Source organism: Aquarana catesbeiana, linkage group LG11 (genome assembly GCF_042186555.1).
Source record: "Aquarana catesbeiana isolate 2022-GZ linkage group LG11, ASM4218655v1, whole genome shotgun sequence".
Taxonomy (NCBI): domain Eukaryota; kingdom Metazoa; phylum Chordata; class Amphibia; order Anura; family Ranidae; genus Aquarana; species Aquarana catesbeiana.
Window position 1 is genome coordinate 44525878 of NC_133334.1, and position 20560 is coordinate 44546437.

Here is a 20560-nt window from a genome sequence, read left to right on the forward strand (position 1 = left end):
ACAAGGATCTATAAAGTAAGCTCATTGTTTTACAGTAGGGATTATATAGGTAAATATCATGAAATTTCAAATATTAAACATTGGGTTCACGTAAACCTAAATTAAAGATATATATAATTTCCTTAGTTACTTTTGTAGGTATTTAAATGATTTATACCTACTATATATATTGTTTACAGGTAGAGTGTATATAGGTCAAATAAATTCTGATAATGAGCTTTAATCGTAAGGTGGAGAAAAGGAAAGAGAAAGAAGAAAAAGGGTAGAAAGGCAGAGGTATGGTCCACAAGGTTGTCCCGCTCGTCAGTTTATTATTCTTTTTAGTTCTCTTTGAAGCCTTAGAATGGGTGTCTCTGTAAGGATTGTGGTTTTCTCAATCACAGTGAAATCCCTTCTTTCTGATATTGGTAGTGACAACCAAGCAAGTCAGATGATGGATGGGGCTAGCAGGACTGATTGGCTTTAGCAGTGGCCAATGACAGTCATCTTCCTCCTGGAAATAGGGACGGCCCCACTAGCAGAACTGCACCCAATCTCTTCCCGATCACAAAAGCTGACAATAGCAGCTACAGCAAAGTTAGAGAACCAAACAATGATTCCCATCTTTTACAATGGGTGGGGGTGCAGTGCCTCCCCCTCAGTGCAGGTGCGGTGTGGGGAACTCTGAAATTGGAATGCATTAGTGTCTCACTGACACTTCCCTGTGCTGCTCTGCTGATGGGGAGGGAGTCGAGTACTGGCAAAAGAGGCTTTGTGTGCCGCTTGTGGCACCCGTGCCGGGGGTTGCCTACCCCTGGCATACACCTTAGGTATAAGTCATTCTTTTTTTCTGCAATCAAAAACAAATAGCCCTGAGAGAAAAAATTAAAAAGTTCAAATAAATTATGTTATCTTGAGCAGTTGATATGTGCCAAAAAACAGATAAGGCAAGAAAATAAATAAATGTGCAAAGACTACTAAAAAAATGCATCCTCCCAAAGAAACATCAAAGCCTGGATCCAGCAATAAAATATTAAATACAACAGTAGAAAAATGAAGTACACGGTTCCCACGGCTGCATGGTATCTTCACATCTATAATTCACACGTCCAAACCCTTTTGAACATCCGGCACTGGAGTCATCTGAACTGTCAACATTGCGCAGTTTAGGCTACAGCCATCAATGTTCAGCACACAACCAAAATAACATCACAGCAGGATAACTCACAACATTGGCAGCCAGGGTTCACGGTGGTTTAAAAAAACTGAGCTAACAGTATGGTGTGGACAGTTTTACTAGTGGTCCTCTTCTTGAAGTTTATGGCATGACAAGGTCATTAACCACTTCACATTGTAACAAACATAGCGGCGGCAAAGAGGACTAGAAAAAAATAAGTGTCAAAACCTTGTTTAACATATGCATGACAATCGCCGGGTTAGTGATATGTGTGATTGAGACAATCTACAATTGTGTCAGCATTCCCGCAAGTAAATGTGATTGAGAACAGGTGTGAGAAACCTGTAGGAAAGGGAGTCCCAGAAAGATTTTTCAGGATCTCACTATTATAAGTGTTGAGAAAAATTAGGAGCTTTCATTTGACCAAAATTAAAATTTTTTGGTGAAAATTGGGAGATTTAGATGACTTTTTGTTATTTTGGAGTCAATGGGGGAGGTGAAAGTATGTTTTTGATGTGTTTTTTTAGGGATGCAATAGGCTTTAAATGGCTCCTTAGATTTACTGAAGATACTTTTTACCTATCCTTGACCTATTTGGGCTCCTTATTAGTCTCCATTCACACTTGTACGACTCCAAAGTTGCGCCGACTTTGGAGTGCAACTTTGATGCAACTTTGGATGGGTGCAACTTGGATACGACTTTGACCAGTGATAATGGACAACTATTGCATTGTATAACATTCAGGTAGGGCTTTCATGCAACTTCTGAGGGTTAACATTGAAGTCTATGGCCCTCAAGTTGCATGAAAGGCAGACCAAAGTAGTGCATGAATTACTTTGAAGTTGCTGCAACTTTAAGTCGCGCATATATGAATGGTTATCATTGGAAAACACGGGGAACGACTTTGATGTCCAAAGTTGCATGACAAGTGTGAATGGAGCCTTAACCTCATTGTTTTACTTTTTCACAAAAAACAGATGACAAGTAAAAAAAAGAAAAGAAATAAAACACAAATACACACATGATGAGCTCTCTAGAACCAGGTTTCAACCACTTGCCGACCCGCCGCAGCGGCAGGCTCAATCACGCGCTTCTCCTTTGACCGCTGTGTCCACCAGACACAGAAGATTACTGCTACTTGTAATCGGTAACCAGGTAACACTTGATCACTATGGTTGGTCATATGATAACAATGCAAACAACCTGTAATGAATGGCTTTCCATTCACAAACAGCTTGCTTACTGTTGTGATCTGTGTTTGACCCACAGCAATCACATGGTACCTGGCTACCCCTTCCATGTGATTAGCTGTCGCCAATCACAGATCACAGCCATTAACAAGCTGTTCACGAATGGTTAACCCATTCATAATAGCTAAAACTATTGCTTATAGAGTGACCATCACTATGAGGGTTATTTACGAAAGGCAAATCCACTTTGCACTACAAGTGCAAAGTGCACTTGAAATTGCACTTAAAGTGCAGTCGCTCTAAATCTGAGGGGTAGATATCAAATGAGTGGAAGCTCTGCTGATTTTATAATCCAATCATGTGCAAGCTAAAATGCTCTTTTTTATTGTCCTTGCATGTCCCCCTCAGATCTACAGCAACTGCACTTCCAGTGCAAAGTGTATTTGCCTTTAGTAAATAACCCCCTATATATTATTATTTTAGGTACTTATATAGCGCTGTCAATTTATGCAGCACTTTACATATACAATGTACATTCACATTAGTCCCTACCCTCAAGGAGCTTACAATCTAAGGTCCCTAACTCACATTCATACATACTAGGGACAATTTAGACAGGATCCAATTAAACTACCAGCATGTCTTTGGAGTTTGGGAGGAATCCCACGCAGGCCCAGGGAGAACATGCAAACTCCAGGCAGGTAGTGTTGTGGTTGGGATTCGAACCAGTGACCCTTTTTACTGCTAGGTGAAAGTGCTAACAACTACACCACTGTAGTGGATATAAGCAATAACAGTACAGTAGAGCACAGTGTAAAAAAAAGTTTAAAAAATGTAATATTGATCACCGCCACACCAGTCAAATGATGACGCTGTACTGCACTGGTGACAGTATGTACAAAATATAATAAAAATGTGGAAAAAAAATGTATTTATTTTTTTCATTTTTCTGAACAATTGTAACAAAAAATGAACTGCCATGCCTCTTACTAAATACCTTGGACTGTCTACTTTCCAAAAATGAGGCATTTGGGGGATATTTGTACTGTACTGTTGCCATTTTCGGGCCTCAAGAAAATAGATAGGCCGTCAGTACATCAGGACAAATCAGTTTTCAAATATATATGCTATGCCAATAGCTTGTAGACTCTATAACGTTAACGCAAACTAATTAATATTACTTACTGGCAGGGCCATCTTTAATATTGATTGGACCCTGGGCAAAAATTTTCTTGGGCCCATCCCCCTCCATGCAGTTTCGCTCTCCGTCTGCTTTGAGGCATACAATAAATAGCAGCTAGACTCAAAATCCCTTTACTGAACCAGATTAGGCAGCGATTGCGATTGGTTCCCAGAGGTTACAGTGTATCGTTACCACTCACTGATTAGTTGCTAGAGGTTACAGCACATGATTTATGCTTGTTGATTGGTTGCTAGAGATTACTGTACATCAATACTGCTCACTGATTGGTTGCTAGAGGTTACTGCACATCATTACTGCTTACTGACTGGTTGCTAGAGGTTACAGCACATCATCTCCTCACTGCCTGCACACCATGGACTGAGGAGGTGAGGGGACCCATTAATAGACAGAAAACTCCTAGGGATCCTAGGACTCCTGGGATCAGTGGCAGTGTTGGGGGGAGGGGTGGGTGTGATCAATTTCCAGCATGCCCCTTTATCTCCCCAGTGGCAGCATTCCGTATAGGTGATGGTGGATATGACCTCAGGGGGGAATGATATACATATGAATACTGCCTCTATTTACATATGAATGCTGCCGATCCGCCGCTATTTACTTATGTATACAGCCGCTATTTACATATCAATGCTGGTATTTACATGTAAACACAGGGTCTGCAGGTGAGTCATCTGTACACAACAATAGGGCAGAACTGGGCAGCATTAGTAGCAGCACTTCACACTGAGATATCAGGACACAGCACGGGACTAAAACCTCTGGGGATGAGGGAATTTAAACTGGGATAGTTGGCAAGTATGGGGCAACTGCTTTGGGCCCCACAATAATGACAGGGCCCAGGGCAGCTGCCCCTTTTGCCCTGCCATAAAGACGGCCCTGCTTACTGGGATTTTTTCCCCAAAGACATACATAGCAGAACACACTTTGGCCTTACACCTTTAAAAAAAAAAAAGAAAAGAATACACTTTGGCCTAAATTTATGAAGAAATTTTATTTGATTGGATATGTTTTATAACAGAAAGTAGAAAATATAATTTTTTTTCCAAATTTGTGGTCTTTTTCATTTGTATAATAATAAAAAAAAAACATCACAGTAGTGATCAAATACCACCAAAAGAAAGCTCTATTTGTGTGAAAAAAATTACATACATTTTTATTTGCGTTCATTGTTACAAGGCTCCTTAAAGTGGTGTTCCACCCTAAAAAAAAAAAAAAATCATGACTGTGCCTAAAAAAAAATTAAAAAAAAAATTTGGAAATTTTTTTTTTTTTTACTTACCTCTAAATGCCTGTTGCTAGGGGGTCCCTCGCAGTCTGCCTCTTCCAGTGCCTGGGCTGGTGACATCACTTCCGTCTTGGCACAGGAAGGGCTCAGCTCTGCTCCCTCCCTCCTGTCAATCATCTGGGACCCATTACAGGTTCCAGGTGACTGAGCGGCCAATCACGGTGCGCGGCGCCGCTCGCGCATGCGCAGTGGGTGCCAGGCTGTGAAGCCACAGCCCGGCGCCCACAGTTGCAATGCCAGCGCCGCTGAACGAAGGGGGAGACGAGCGGGGCTTCGATCCCCCGCATCGCTGGACCCAGGGACAGGTAAGTGTCCAATTAAAAGTCAGCAGCTGCAGTATTTGTAGCTGCTGACTTTTAGTTTTTTTTTTTTTTTTTTTGATGGGCCCTCCTCTTTAATTGCCAGTTAAAGTAGCACAGTGCTGAATAGCAAAAAAATGGCCTTGTCATTAAGGGGGTAAAACCTTCTGGAGTGCAAGTTGTTTATAGAAGAGACTGATCCCATTAGGGGAACCTCAGGATATGGCAGAAACATTACCATAATAGGCTTTTAAAAGCACATTTACCAAGTTGCTGTAGTCAAAAGAAGCAGATAGATCAAGAAAATGTAAGAGATGTGGCCAAAATGTGTGTGATGTATTATAATAATCTTGACAACTATTGTGACGGCTGTATGGAAATTATATCAAACCAGCCACAGTGGGTGAAATAATTATTTTATCCCCTGCAGAATTGAATGAAGGGTCTATAATTTTTTATCATAGGTGTATTTTAAATGATAGAGACAGAATATCAACCAAAAATCCAGAAAAAAATGATACAAATGTTATAAATTAAGTTGCAGTTCAGTGAGTAAAATAAGTATTTGATCCTCAAGCAAAACGTGAAACGAGTAGTTGGTGGAGAAACCCTTGTTGGCAATCACAGAGGTCAGACTTGTTTCCTGTAGTTGGCTAGTGTCTATAATGTTCATTCAAAATTAAATTTAATCCTTTTAGTTTGCAGATTTCATTAAAATGATACCTGTAAATTTTGCTATGAAAGGTTTTTTAAGGCACTCATAGGATGACAACACTCTGTCCCTCTCTCCCAATTGCTAGCTTGTGTTGTCACCTTGCCAAGTGGGCTTCCCCTAGAGACTTCCAGCCCAGTCTCGTTGGCACTGCTCAGGCATTTTCCGCCATTGTCATGCTGCTGGAGCAAATGCGTGTAAAAAAAAAGTGTGTGCAAAAAGGCTGGAGGGGATCAGCAGCACCGAGATCCAACAAAAGGATGCAAAGAGAAAAATAATGGAAATTGCACTTAATACACAGTGACTTTAAAACGAAATGTTATCCCATTAGAGTTTACTTTTTACTTTAAGGTAAGATGTGCCATGTCTCACTGAAATGTTGGTATTTTTATACACTTTTCATTATGCTGCACACATCTGGCCTCTATGCACCTTATATATATTTTGGTGGATTACATATTTTATGGAGCTGCACCAGGTAAACCTATTATTATTTATTCTTATGATCAGTATATAGAAAAAGGATAAACATGTACTACTGCTGAAAGCAAGAAAGAACAAAATATCCACTTAGTGTGGAAACACTCCTTTTTTACAGGAATATGTTATTGTTAAAATTAATAACATACCAGACTCTACAGTGCACTCCTTAAAATTTGCCACAAGGTGGAGCTATTTGTCATCTATAGGATCTCTAAAAGGCTTTGCCTATCACTGTGTGTTTAGTGTACTCCCTGTATGGAAATCAAGGTGTCTTATTATACAGAAAACAAGTTACGATTGGGGTTACAAGAAACTATGGAGTTGATTTACTAAAGGCAAAAAGGCTGTGCACCAGAGCTTGGTAAATGAGGTAAGGCTTCACTTTGCAAAGAATACCCAATCACATGCAAGGGAAATAAATAAAAAATAACACATTTTTTGCTCGCACATGATTGGATGATGGAAGACAGCAGAGATTCCCCTCATTTACTAAGCTCTGGAGCAACTAGATTTACGAAGCGCACAGTCTAATTATCTTTAGTAAATCAACCCCTATGAATATTCAGTCCTAAGGGCTCATGCACACTGGGATTATAAAACACGCATTTATGGGCCATTGATGTTTTTTTGTTTTTGCCTGTAACCGCACCTCTATGTTAGCCGGGTGTCCATGCACACATGCAAAATCAGACTCACCTCTGCATAGAAACCAATCAGCTTCCAGGTTTTATTGCCAAAGCTTATTTGAACAAGCTGAGGTTAGAAGCTGATTGGTTTCTATGCATTAGTGATTTTGCACTCTCCGGCTTTAGTAAATAAACCCCATAGGCTTTTACAGGTGTATTAGAAAAGGAGAGGTTGGGGAAATTGCTGCGCTAGACCACTAGTTGAAGGCCTTTAGGTCGAAACACGTAGGGATTGCTATACATGCTTCCAATTCTATTTTTGTGATCACTTTTCATGCAACCATCTGTCCTGTGATGAGCTGTTTTTTATAAGATTAAAAATCCTTTAATTTTTATGATCTGCACCATATGGAGCCTCTTTTTCTTTTTGTTTGCTACATGGCTCTAATGCGTCAATGTTCCATCTTGTCACTGGTCCTCCACTTGGACCCACCTTGAGGTTTAGTCATTACCTACCTTGAAGACACAAACCGAGCTGTGGAGATTTGGTCTTTATACCTGGATCCATACTTGCGGATTGATCCAATATCTACTTCTGGAGTGATCCCTCTACAGGCTATGACCATCTCCAATCAGGTGTCACCGATGAGCTTCTAGCTTTCGGCTAGTCTAAGCACGATTGACCCACTGTCGTACGGCAGGTGGGTCCACCTTGTCCGGTAAGAAGTATTTAACCACCACCCTCTACCAGATGAATATCCATCTTGCTTTGTATATGCTACGCAGTTGAAAAACTTTTTCGTTTACACTTGTTTCATCACTCACAATGGAAGATTTTACAACAGTCATGTGATTGGGGGCTCTCCCCATCACATATATCACATATATATTTTTCCACTTGCACTAGAATTCCTATCTAGTTTGGGGGTTAGCAGCTTATATTTAATTAGTCACACATATATACAATTTTTTTGGCGCAAGGTTTACATATATTTTTATCACAGTCATGGGATTGGACACTTTTCATGACGTTTACTTCCATTTCTTTGTATTTAGAGTTTGGACTTTATTATGTTTTAGGTATCACACACCACATTGTGTTTTTTTACCTTTAAGAGGTTTTTGAACACTATCATTTTGTGTTATAGTATTTTCACATAATGTACTTTTCTCCCTGGTTCTCCATATCCGTGGTGATCCTTGGCACATTTAGCACTACACTTTTTTTGTAATTTATGTATTAGAAAAGGAGCATTTACCGGCAGAGAAAAAAAAAAAACATCACCGGAGCGTTCAGGAGAGGAGCTTTTGAGTAGAAAAAACTATGGAATGTGCCTAAACATATGTAAACGCATCTAAATGCACATAAAGAGGAGTTCAGGTCTGGGGAAAAAATTACAAATACTGCAGCTGCTGACTTTTAATATAAGGACACTTACCTGTCCTGGAAGTCCGCGATGTCGGCACCCGGAGCTGACCTGTCCAACGGCCCTGGGTGCCGGCACCGTCATCTCCACTAAGGGAAACAGGAAGTTAAGTCTTGTGGCTTCACAGCCTGTTTCCTACTGCGCATGCGCGAGTCACGCTTTCTGAATGATCCTGCTGTCTTTTGGGACCTGTGTGTCTCCCAGAAGGCAGTGGAGGGGGAGGGGCCGTAAGTTTTCTAGATCACCGCAAAACGATTGTGGCGATCTTTACCGGAAGTGGGAGCAGGTACCTGGTTTTGACAGGTACCTATTCCCCGAAAGGTGCCAAATGAGGCATCAGGGGGGGAGGGGGGGAAGCAAACAAGCAGGGCTTCCCCTTTTGAGTGGAGCTCCGCTTTAAACTCTAGGCGCATTTTGTGCTCGATCGTTCTTTCATATCAACTGCCAGAATAAATTATTATGCTAGCCAATGGAATCCATTAACTCTCAAATGCTTGATGCACCTAAACGCGGTTAAAAGCGCGTGCTAAATGTGGATTTAGGCCAGCTTTTCTCTTGGCAGGAGTAAAGGCATTCCGGAGAGCTGAGCAAACACTGCGTGATGCCTTAAATATAACACCGTATGTGAAGTCCCGTCCATGGTGGAGACGCTATAACTTTTGCGCAAACGACTCAATATACGCTTCCCCTGAGGACCCTAGGAGTGACCGGATTGAGGAAGTTGTCTAAGGCGTATTAACCCCCAGGTTCTGGTGAGTTGGAACCCCTTGCGGGGGGGGGTGTGCAGCATGCGGTGACATTACACATGGTGAATGGTGCACTTATCCAATCTGCTACACACACTCTATGTATCCAGCTGGAGACCCTATACCAATTTCCGCCACATTTGTCTTTGCTCAAGTTCTTCTTTTTGTACTTACAACAGAGACATTTCATACTTATCAGTCATAGCTTTTGACTGAGAAAAGCGCCGCTTTGATGTGTTAGTGTTTCTTATTTAGAGTGATTATTTACACATCTGCCTGCATTACACTGTATGTGTTCTGGTTTACCAATGAAAGATGTATATTTCCCCTCATTTACCTTAAAGCAATATTAAACCCAAAAGCAAACATTTATTATATTTCAGCTTTCCAATTCTTAGATGTGGTGGCTGCATTCATTTTCTTTTTTTAGGCTTTCTTTGCTTTATTTTCACCTGGTGATCTGGCCAGTAAATCTGTTGTTTTTCAACAGAACAAGCTGTTCTGAAGCTGTAGCAGTTAGAGGGTTGAGACAAACCATTTACTACTGACAGGAGTGCTTGCAATGATCAGTTTATATTTATTTATGTTTCCTTAAAGGGAAAACAAAAACAGTTGCAGCAACTTCTTGTAAAATGTGAGCAGGAGTTTGGCTTCAGTTTGTTAATCTAAATCTGCTAGTACATCTAGCACTTTCCTCAACCCCCTCCCTCCCCCTTCCGCCCCCAAGATTAACAAAGCTAAAGTCCAAAGGTGGCTCCTCCATCCAGTGCGGGGTCACTCTAATACAGATTATAAGGTGAAAACAGAGGGGGAAAAAAAAAAACGAATGCAGCCACCACATCTAGTGACTAGTAAGCTGCAATATATTACAGTTTTGGTTTTGAGTTTAATACCGCTTTAAAGCCTATCTAACCTTAAAAAGAAATGTAATATATATTTTGGCTTGCCAATCCTTCCATGTAGCTGCAGACTTTTTTCCTTTAACCCCTTTCCATCCGCCGCACGCCGATATACGTTGGCAGAATGGCACGGCTGGGCAAAAGGGTGTGCAGGTATGTCCCCTTTAAGATGCAGCATTGTGGGCAAGCGCGTGCCCGCCGCGTGCTCCGTGACTGCGGGTCCTGCGGACTCGATTGTCCGCCAGGTGCCCGCAATCGTGTCACTGAGCGGAAGAACGAGGAGATGCCCTTGTAAACAAGGCATTTCCCTGTTCTGCCTTGTGACATGACAGAGATCACAGCTCCCTGTCATCGGGAGCAGTGATCGCTGTCATGTTAGTGGTAGCCCCTCCCCCCCACAGTTAGAATCACTCACTAGGACACACTTAACCCGTTGATCGTCCCCTAGTGTTTAACCCCTTCCCTGCCAGTGTCATTTACACAGTAATCAGTACATTGTTATAGCACTGATCGCTGTATAAATGACAATGGTCCCAAAATAGTGTTAAAAGTGTCCAATGTGTCTGCCATAATGTCGCAATCACAATAAAAAAATCGCAGATCGCCACCGTTACTACAAAAAAAAATAATAAAAAGGCCATAAAACCATACCCTATTACCACAACCTCTCTTCCCATCATCTTTTGAATACTGGTGGTTGCATTAATAGGGTGGACAGTGGCATAACATAAGGACAGTGGGGAAATGTAACTTCTGTCAATCGAGCAGAGCAGGACTGAGAGGGTGGTTGCAGCCAAATGGTGGCAGAATGACTACGCCGATAGAGGACGGGCAGTTGCACGCTGTAAGGGCAGTGGGCTATTACGTTCCCCTTCGGGTGTTTACTCGCCAAAATGTGGTCATTTTGTGGTTGTTTCTACTGTCCTGGTGCTCCAGGACCTCAAAAAATGTGATAGGAATTTAGATGCATAATTTATGCCCCTAGAAGACCTGAAGGTGCTTCTTTGGATTTTGGGCCCCTCCATATGGCTAGGCTGTTTTGTGGTGTAATTCTAAGTATGCCTAAGATGTGTGTTAGAAATGTCTTATTAACAACTGACAACAACGTCTTGACAACTTTGTGTAAAAAATACATTTTAAATTTTCTTTCCTGCATTTTCCAAAAACTTGTGGCAAAAAATGACATTTTCCAAAAACCTCACTATGCCTTTCAGAAAAAACCTTGGAGTGTTTGCTTTCCAATATGGGGTCATTTTGTGAGTGTTTCCACTGTCCTGGTGCTCCAGGGCATCCAAAAATGTGATAGGTAGTCAGGAAATTATATGTGTAATTTATGCTAGTTGAAAGCTCAAAAGTGCTCCTTGGATTTTGGGCCCCTCTATGCATCTAGGCTGCGAAAAAGTCTCACACAAGTGGTGTCCCCATACTCAGGAGGCATAGCAAAATATGTTTTGGGGTGTAATTCTAAGTATGCCTTTGCTGTGTGTGATAAATAACTTGTTAAAATGGAAAACTTGTGAAAAAAAAAAACTATTTAATTTCTTAATTTTCCAAAAAATGTGACAAAACTTCAAAAAAATCACCATGCCTCTTATGAAAAACTTTGGACTGTGAGGGTATTTGCACTGTCCTGGCATTTTTGAGTTTCAAGAAATTAGATAGGCAGTTAGTATGAGGAAAGGTTGCGAGCACTGAACTTATTCTCTCTGGAGAAGAGACGCTTGAGAGGGGATATGATTTCAATTTACAAATACCATTCTGGTGACCCCACAATAGGGATAAAACTTTTTCACAGAAGGGTGTTTAACAAGACTCGAGGCCACTCATTAAAATTAGAAGAAAAGAGGTTTAACCTTAAACTACATAGAGGGTTCTTTACTGTAGAAGCGGCAAGGATGTGGAACTCCCTTCCACAGGCGGTGGTCTCAGCGGGGGGCATTGATAGTTTTAGAAACTATTAGATAAGCACCTGAACTACCGCAACATACAGGGATATATAATGTAATACTGACATATAATCACACAGATAGGTTGGACTTTTTTCAACCTCACCTACTAGGTAACTATGTAAGTACATCAAGATTGATCAGTTTTGAAATATATAATCCATTTCACATAGACTAAATAATTTATACTGATTTGGGTTATATTTACCAAAGAAATATAGCAGACTATATTCTGGCCTAGATTTATGAAGAAAGATTTTTTATTTGCAACATTTTATAACAGAAACTAAGATTTTTATTTTAATTTTCATATTTTTTTTTTCGATTATAAAGGAAAATAAAAATTAAAAAAAAACAGGGATAATTACATACTACCAAAAAGAAGGCCCTATCTGTCTCAAAAATTATACAAATTTCATCTGGGTATAGTGTTGCATGACTGAGTAATTGTCATTCAAAATGACAGCACTAAAATCTGAAAATTGGCCTGGGCAGGAAGGGGATGAAAATGTCCTGTATTGAGGTGGTTAACTAGACTGTGAATTAGTATCAGGAAATTTTAGTATATATATCTATCTATCAGTTTAGTGGTACATGAACTAATGTATTGGTACGGGTTCGAGTAAATGGTAGTGTGAGCATTAATGAGCATACAGAAGTAGGTTCAGACACAGTCCGCTAAACAGCATGATCTCTATGTCAAAGTATGTTAGAGAAGAGTTCTGTACCACTAGATTGGAATTAACTCATGAATCAGTAAAGTCAGCAATAAAGGTACATATAAGCATTAACTGTCATGTTATTGATAATACGATAACTTGTCTGTAGGAGGATGGCTAGCATATGGTGCAATGTCCCCTGAGAGGTACCTCTTTCCATAAGCAATAGGTAAAGGTCTCTGTGTAGCAGCAGTAAATGGGCAGTCTTTAGTCCTACCTCCTCAGCCAGCTAGTGTTGGGGTCCAGTTGTACTGTCTGTGCACATAGGAATAGTTGCAGTCAAGCCTTCAGGCAGCAATAGGTCTTCTAGGTGACTGTATGGTCAGTTTCTAAAGGGCTGAGTTTCTCCAGCAGCAGATAGTAAATTCCCACAGCAGCAGCTTACCAGTCCCAGAAATATTGCAGCTCACCATCCGATCACACAGAGCGATTAGTCCAGTCTCTGCTCTGCACCCAGGTAACTATGACTGTCGGCACCCCTAATTCAGCACCCTGGATCCCGCTTTGGACACCGATATGCAGCAGCGATGGTACACATCGGATAGCGTTGTGCACTCTCCTCGCGACAAGAGGAAGCTAAGTCCTGCACGGCCCGGGAAAATGCAGCTCTTTCCCCTCTTCCTACCAATCTCCTCTCCAGGAAATGTAGTTAAAGAGGAACTGCAGTCTGTTCACATAATTTGTAATAAAAACATCTTTGCCATTCCAAAGCTTTGCTCCAACCACTTTGCATATTATTTTATATATACCATGATTCTGTACTCGCCAAATATGCTGCAGAAATCTCCCTCCACTGAGACTGGCTGACACCATTTTAACTGTGGGCAACTGAAGCTTCTGCCTGTTCACTTCCTGGATTTACACAGACACACAGAGGCACACCTTCAGCTCTGCAGCTCTCATCGGCCCTCTTATGACTCACCCCCCCTCTTCCTGGCAAACTCTCACAAGAGTGAGAGAGAGAGAGCTGTGCATGATGTCATAAGCCTGGGCTTTTTACCAGACAAGAAACAGGAAGTGGGCTGTATAAGGTATTTGCTGTCTGAAAAAAAATGTTTTACTATCCTAAGTTAAAACAACAAGGGCAGAAGATTTAATAGATGGAAAGATTACAAAATTACTGAAGGTCCGCTTTAAGAATCTTTCGATCACTACATCATAGTCTCACCTCCGGACTACAGTTCCCACAATGCATTGATGCCTGATTCAGTCTATTGAACTCTTCCTGCCCAGCAGCTCCCCCTCTGGCTGAAACAGCTGCTAACCAGTTCAGCACCTCAGAGCAGCAGCTACGGAGAGCAGTTGCAGCCAGTGTTTCTCTCACTCTTCATTTTTTAGCCATGCTCCAGTCTATATAAGTATTCCTACTATGTGTTCTACTGCTGACTCTTGCGTGGAGCTCCTCCTAACCAATCAGCGCAGTGCTGGGAGGGTGGCATCAGCCAGACTGATTACAGAAGTGAAGGCATAAACAAGGCAAATTAGAAGCTAAGGGGCACACACTGACCGCTCCAGCAAGGATCAACTTCCTTGCTTAGTATGGTCAGAATGCTTCAGGAAAGGAATGGGGCTGGCAGGATCACCAGCTATTTGCTGCTGAAAATGATTTTTTTTTCTGTAAAAGAAGGCAGATGTACAAGATTCATTATTGAGAAAGGGATAGATTAATAATATATCAGTAATAAGAGATTCATACACTTCCAGAACACTTATGCCCCGTACACACGGTCGGACATTGATCGGATATTCCGACAACAAAATCCATGGATTTTTTTCGACAGATGTTGGCTCAAACTTGTCTTATATACACACGGTCACACAAAGTTGCCGGAAAATCCGATCGTTCTGAACGCGGTGACGTAAAACACGTACGTCGGGACTATAAACGGGGCAGTAGCCAATAGCTTTCGTCTCTTAATTTATTCTGAGCATGCGTGGCACTTTGTGCGTCGGATTTGTGTACACACGATCGGAATTTCCGACAACGGATTTTGTTGTCGGAAAATTTTATAGCCTGCTCTCAAACTTTGTGTGTCGGAAAATCCGATGGAAAATGTGTGATGGAGCCTACACACGGTCGGAATTTCCGACAACAAGGTCCTATCACACATTTTCCGTCGGAAAATCCGACCGTGTGTACAGGGCATAATACAGCCAAAATTCCTTCTGAAGGGAAATAGCAACATGGTTGGAAAATAAATACAGTTACAGATGTAGCCTAATACCAAAGACATATTGCTAACACAGTAATCATAAATATTAACTTAGACATCCTCCATAAATATAAGAAAATACCAATAGTAGTTTGGATAACTCCTGGTACTCCTGGTGGACTGTAGCTGCAGTCATGATCCCAGTATGACCACTTCAACCTGCCAACGTTTATAAACAGCGAAGGGGCAGGAAGTGGCTAAAAAAAAATGAATTAAAAAAAATTGACATGAATGACTCAAAGGTGGACCAACTCTCTCCATCTCTCCTAGCAAAGATGGCAACTTTGGCTGGATGCTTTGCAGAGTGGGCGCATCCTGTACAATAAATATTGTTAAAATAAAAAAAATTCCAACAAATCATTTTTAATATTGTAAAACATATTTATAAACTGTTTGTAAAAAAAAAAAGATAAACTGTTATAGCTTTTATTGATGTGTCTACTTTCAAAGAATAAAGCTATTAAGAGTTATTTAGTTAAAATTTGTTAGTATACAAAAATTTGAAAACATGTTCCTGATATAGGCAATAAAGGAAAGCCATGAACATTTGCTATCTTTCCTGATCTTCGACATAATATTATATTACCATATGGAAAGTAACGATATAATGTTTGGTCTGTTTTATGTTTCTTTTTTTCTTTTCTTGTCCTGTGTTTTTTTTTTTTTTTATATACTATTTCAGAATTTTTGATATTTAGTAATTTAGTTGACATAGTTTTTGTTTGTATAACTATAAAAAATAAAAATAAAACCTATTTGATTAAAAAAAAAAAAAAAAACAATATAATGTATAGTATATGTCTAGTATAGCTTATATCAAAGAAAAACAAATACAAATATGTACATATATATTAGGATAAAAAAAAGACATTTACATGCTTTGATGCTTTACATGGTATGAAAAACGACTCCAAATCTAAATGAAAAATTTGCTTCTTACACATGAACGCATACACTATTTATATACATGCATTGCAAAGAAACGATTACAGAAACAAAAAAAAAAGATACATTCAATGCCGTTTTCAAGCCCATCAAGGGAAGAATAATGGCTGTCCTGCTTTCTTTGTAAAACCTTTGTGCCCTCCTTGGGTGCCAACTTGCTACACAACCACCGACTATAAACACACTTGTGTGCCGAACCTTTATTAGAAGGCTTCGGTCTTTCTCCACTGTCAATCTTTGATCATGATGGTGGGAAAATATCTAACAAAGTGCACATGAATCAGACAGTTCAAAAATGAAGCCTTGTTAGTGTAACATTTGAGTATTCAAGCTTTCTAGAGCCTGCATTATAGCTCCACAAAAGGTATCACACAAATGTAGCATTCCCCAGGATCAACATGGCTTTTATTACAATGCATATCCCACCAAAAGCTTTTGTAAATTCTTTTTAAAAAAAAATCTAACTTCGGGGGAGGTCATCTTTATGCTGTAGCTTGAGGAGTAAAGCAGAGCTTGTTTCAAATCCTTAACCAGCTGGAGGATCTAACCCTTTTTTATTGCCAGACCTTTTTGTTTTTCTACAATTCAGGTGGCCTAATACTTTTTTTTTTAACTTTCTGATGAGTCACTGCCTAACTTACTGCTCGGAGCTGTGCCCTCTAGTGGCTACGATCTAACATACGATCATTAAAATAATGGCATAACAAGTAAGTAAAACCGTGAATAACCACAATTATAATTTCGTTTAAGCCTTCTTGCTATGAATCGTTGTTTATGTAATGTTCTGATCCCAGTGGAAAATTATTGTTAATGTGTAAAATGGCTGATTTATGCATACCGTGTATGTTAATATTTCAAATAAAATCAGCGTGGCGCAACACCTGAGCACATAATAAATAGTCCCATAACATTGTGTGTTACCACACACATCCAATAATCTCTATAAATTACGTGATAAACCAATGTATAGATAAATAATACAAACATTTAAATTGATAGAAAATTTTTGGGGGAAAAATGTATATATGAAAATATTCCTATGGCTCCAAACACCCCGTGTCTCCACTCTTCATGCAAAGTGCAAATCCATCACCAAGTGAAGGGCCTGCTCATCTCCATACAATAATAATATATCCCAGGCAGACCTCTCCAGTCCTCCGTAGTCAGCAAAAGGCTTCTGTCCACTCGGCTCAGCTCCTAGACCTACTGAGGAAGCCCAATCACGAGGCGTAACACGTTTAGGAGGGAGGAGCTGAGCTTGTGACATCACACAGGAGTCACGCCAGAGTCACGCTGCTAGAGATGGTGAGCCAGATGGTGATATAGCTGTCATAAGCACTTTATATTTTATATTTTTGTAAGTGTATTTTAATGCAGGGTTTTAATAAAGAGTTATACGGAGTACACTATGTCTGCTCCTCTTTATCTTGTTTAATATAGGAGCTGAGTCCTTTATGAGCCCTGGTGAGCCGAGGGGACGGAAGCCTTTTGCTGACTATGGAGGACTGGAGAGATCTGCCTGGGGTATAAAGTGATGAGCGTGTTGAATTACTGTATGGAGGTGAGCAGGCCCTTCACCTGGTGATGGATTTGCACTTTGTATGAAGAGTGGAGACACGGGGTGTTTGGAGCCAAAGGAATATTTTTCACATATACATTTTCAATGAAAATTTCTATCAATTAAATGTTTTTTAGTATTTATCTATACATTACATAGTTACATAGTTATATAGTTAGTCAGGTTGAAAAAGACACAAGTCCATCAAGTTCAACCCCAAAAAAAAAAAATACAATCCCAGTTACACAAACCTACAGTTGATCCAGAGGAAGGCAAAAAACCCCAGTAAAGCATGATCCAATTTGCTACAGCAGGGAAAAAATTCCTTCCTGATCCCCCGAGAGGCAATCGGATTTTCCCTGGATCAACTTTCACCTGTAAATGTTAGTACCCAGTTATATTGTGTACATTTAGGAAAGAATCCAGGCCTTTTTTAAAGCAATCGACTGAGCTTGCCAGAACCACCTCTGGCGGGAGTCTATTCCACATTTTCACAGCTCTTACTGTGAAGAAACCTTTCCGTATTTGAAGATGAAATCTTTTTTCCTCTAGACCAGGGATATGCAATTAGCAGACCTCCAGCTGTTGCAGAACTACAAGTTCCATGAGGCATATCAAGACTCTGACAGCCACAAGCATGACACCAAGAGGCAGAGGCATGATGGGACGTGTAGTTTTGCAACAGCTGGAGGTCCGCTAATTGCATATCCCTGCTCTAGACGTAAAGAGTGCCCCCTTGTCCTCTGTGATGACTTTAAGGTGAATAACTCAACACCAAGTTCACGATATGGACCCCTTATATATTTGTACATGGTGATCATATCCCCCCCAATCTCCTCTTCTCAAGAGGTAATAGATTCAGTTCCTCTAATTTTTCCTCATAGCTGAGCTCCTCCATGCCTCTAATCAGTTTGGTTGCCCTTCTCTGCACTTTCTCCAGTTCCCCGATATCCTTTTTGAAAACTGGTGCCCAAAACTGAACTGCATATTCCAGATGAGGTCTTACTAATGACTTGTACAAGGGCAAATTAACTCTCTCTCTCTCTCTCTCTATCTCTAGAGTCCATACCTCTTAATACAAGAAAGGACTTTACTCGCTTTGGAAACCGCAGCTTGGCATTGCATGTCATTATTAAGCTTATGATCTACCAAAACCCCCAGACCCTTCTCCAGTATGGATTCCCCCAATTGTACTCCTAGTATGTATGATGCATGCATATTCTTAGCCCCCAAGTGCATAATTTTACATTTATCAACATTAAACCTCATCTGCCACATAGTCGTCCAATTAGAAAGTGCATTGAGGTCAGCTTGTAAATTGGAGACATCCTGTAAGGACGTTATTCCACTGCATAGCTTGGTGTCACCTGCAAAGACTGAAATGTTACTTTTAATCCCAGACCCAATATCATTTATAAATATATTAAAAAGTTAGGGTCCCAGCACTGAACCTTGGGGTACACTGTTGATAACCTTAGACCATTCAGAGTAAGAATCATTAACCTCTACTCTCTGAATTCTGTCTTTTAGCCAGTTTTCTATCCATTTACAAACTGATCTTTCCAAGCCTGTAGACTTTACCTTACACATGGGCCGTGTCTGGGGAACTGTGCCAAACGCTTTTGCAAAATCCAGGTACTTACCTTCTCATAAAAAGAAATCAGATTTGTTTGACAACTTCTGTCTTTCATGAATCCATGCTGTCTGGTGCTTAAAATATTTTTTTCCAACAAGAACTCGTCTGTGTGGTCTTTTAGTAAACTCTCCAGTATCTTCCCGACTATAGAAGTTAAACTAACAGGTCTATAGTTACTTAGTAAAGACTTTGATTCCTTTTTAAATATGGGCACCACATTGGCCCTGCGCCAATCCAGTGGTACCATTCCAGTTAATAACGAGTCCCTAGAAATTAGAAACAATGGCCTTGAAATGACAGAGCTCAATTCTTTTAGGATCTGTGGTTGGATGCCATCTGGTCCAGGGGCTTTATCCACCTTTATTCTGTCTAAATATTTCTTGACCATATCCCTTTTGAGCCATTGTGAATCAATTGGGTCTGTGTAAATACCACCCCCATTATGGACATTGGTTTATCACGTAATTTTTCGAGATTAGTGGATGTGTGTGGTAACATGCTCTGTTATGGGACTTTGGACTATTTCTTAATTATGTGCTCAGGTGTAGCTCCACACTGATTTTATTTTGGAATGTAGTACTTGGTGTTGTGGAATCACTTTTACTGTGTATGGCTGTGCATAACTTATTTTGTTCTATTTAGCTTTATTTTGAGTGTGTATTAATTCCAAGTACTTGTCAGTTATAACATTTCATATGCCTTGTGTTACATCTTTAAAAGTTGTCTATTTGTGTAATATACTGTTCTGAAGCCCTTTATATTCTGGTGTAGGTAGGGTCCTAGGCAGAATGTGGTTGGGAGCTGGTTACCCCTGATCTACAGCATGTAGGTTTGTAGCCTGGAGAGTAGTTGGCCTTCTGAACCTAGGCACAGAGTGAGACTCCATGTGAGGACCCACTGCTGGAGGGCTCATGAAAGAGCATTTGGGAAGATGGAGTTCATGTTGGTGGTACTGTAAATGCCGAAGGGTGAAGGTGTGAAGCTGTTTATGTCGTTCTTAATAGATTTATAGGTTCACAGCTAACATGTAAATGCTTGATAAACCTAGGTAAACTACATCTAAAACCTAGACTTTTTTAAGCTGCACTCTATGCAGATATAACAGACACAATTTGATGCAGCTCTGACAAGCCACTGGTCAAAGCTATTCATTAAAGAGTAACCCTTCCCCCTCCCCGAATTTGCGCGTCATTCGGCAGCACATATACTAAAATTTGAACGATGCAGAGAAGATTAGCATGGCCCCTGCGCAAGGATGACACGCAAATTCGTGAAGCATTCCATATTTTTTTTCTTTACTATCCAGTCCACCCTCTCTTTTCATTATTAATTCACTCACATAGCCTCAATATTGGTTTACTTGATTGACTCACTCATCACTGATGCTTCCCATGTTTACACCAGGAGTGCTCGGTGTGCCCGGATCCACCTGGAGCGCTGTCTGTGATGGGTGCTGCTGCTGAACATGCCCCCTCAACTCCCGATACTGATGCCCTCAGGTAGCTCACGGTCCCTGAC

At 40.5% G+C, this 20560-nt stretch overlaps 1 non-coding gene across 1 annotated transcript; it reads left to right on the top strand.

Annotated features, from left to right (window-relative positions):
- The first annotated feature begins 20227 nt into the window (after positions 1–20227).
- On the top strand, positions 20228–20332 carry LOC141113077 (U6 spliceosomal RNA). Its single transcript, XR_012236709.1, has one exon. It is a non-coding gene; the product is annotated as a U6 spliceosomal RNA (small nuclear RNA).
- Positions 20333–20560: the final 228 nt, after the last annotated feature.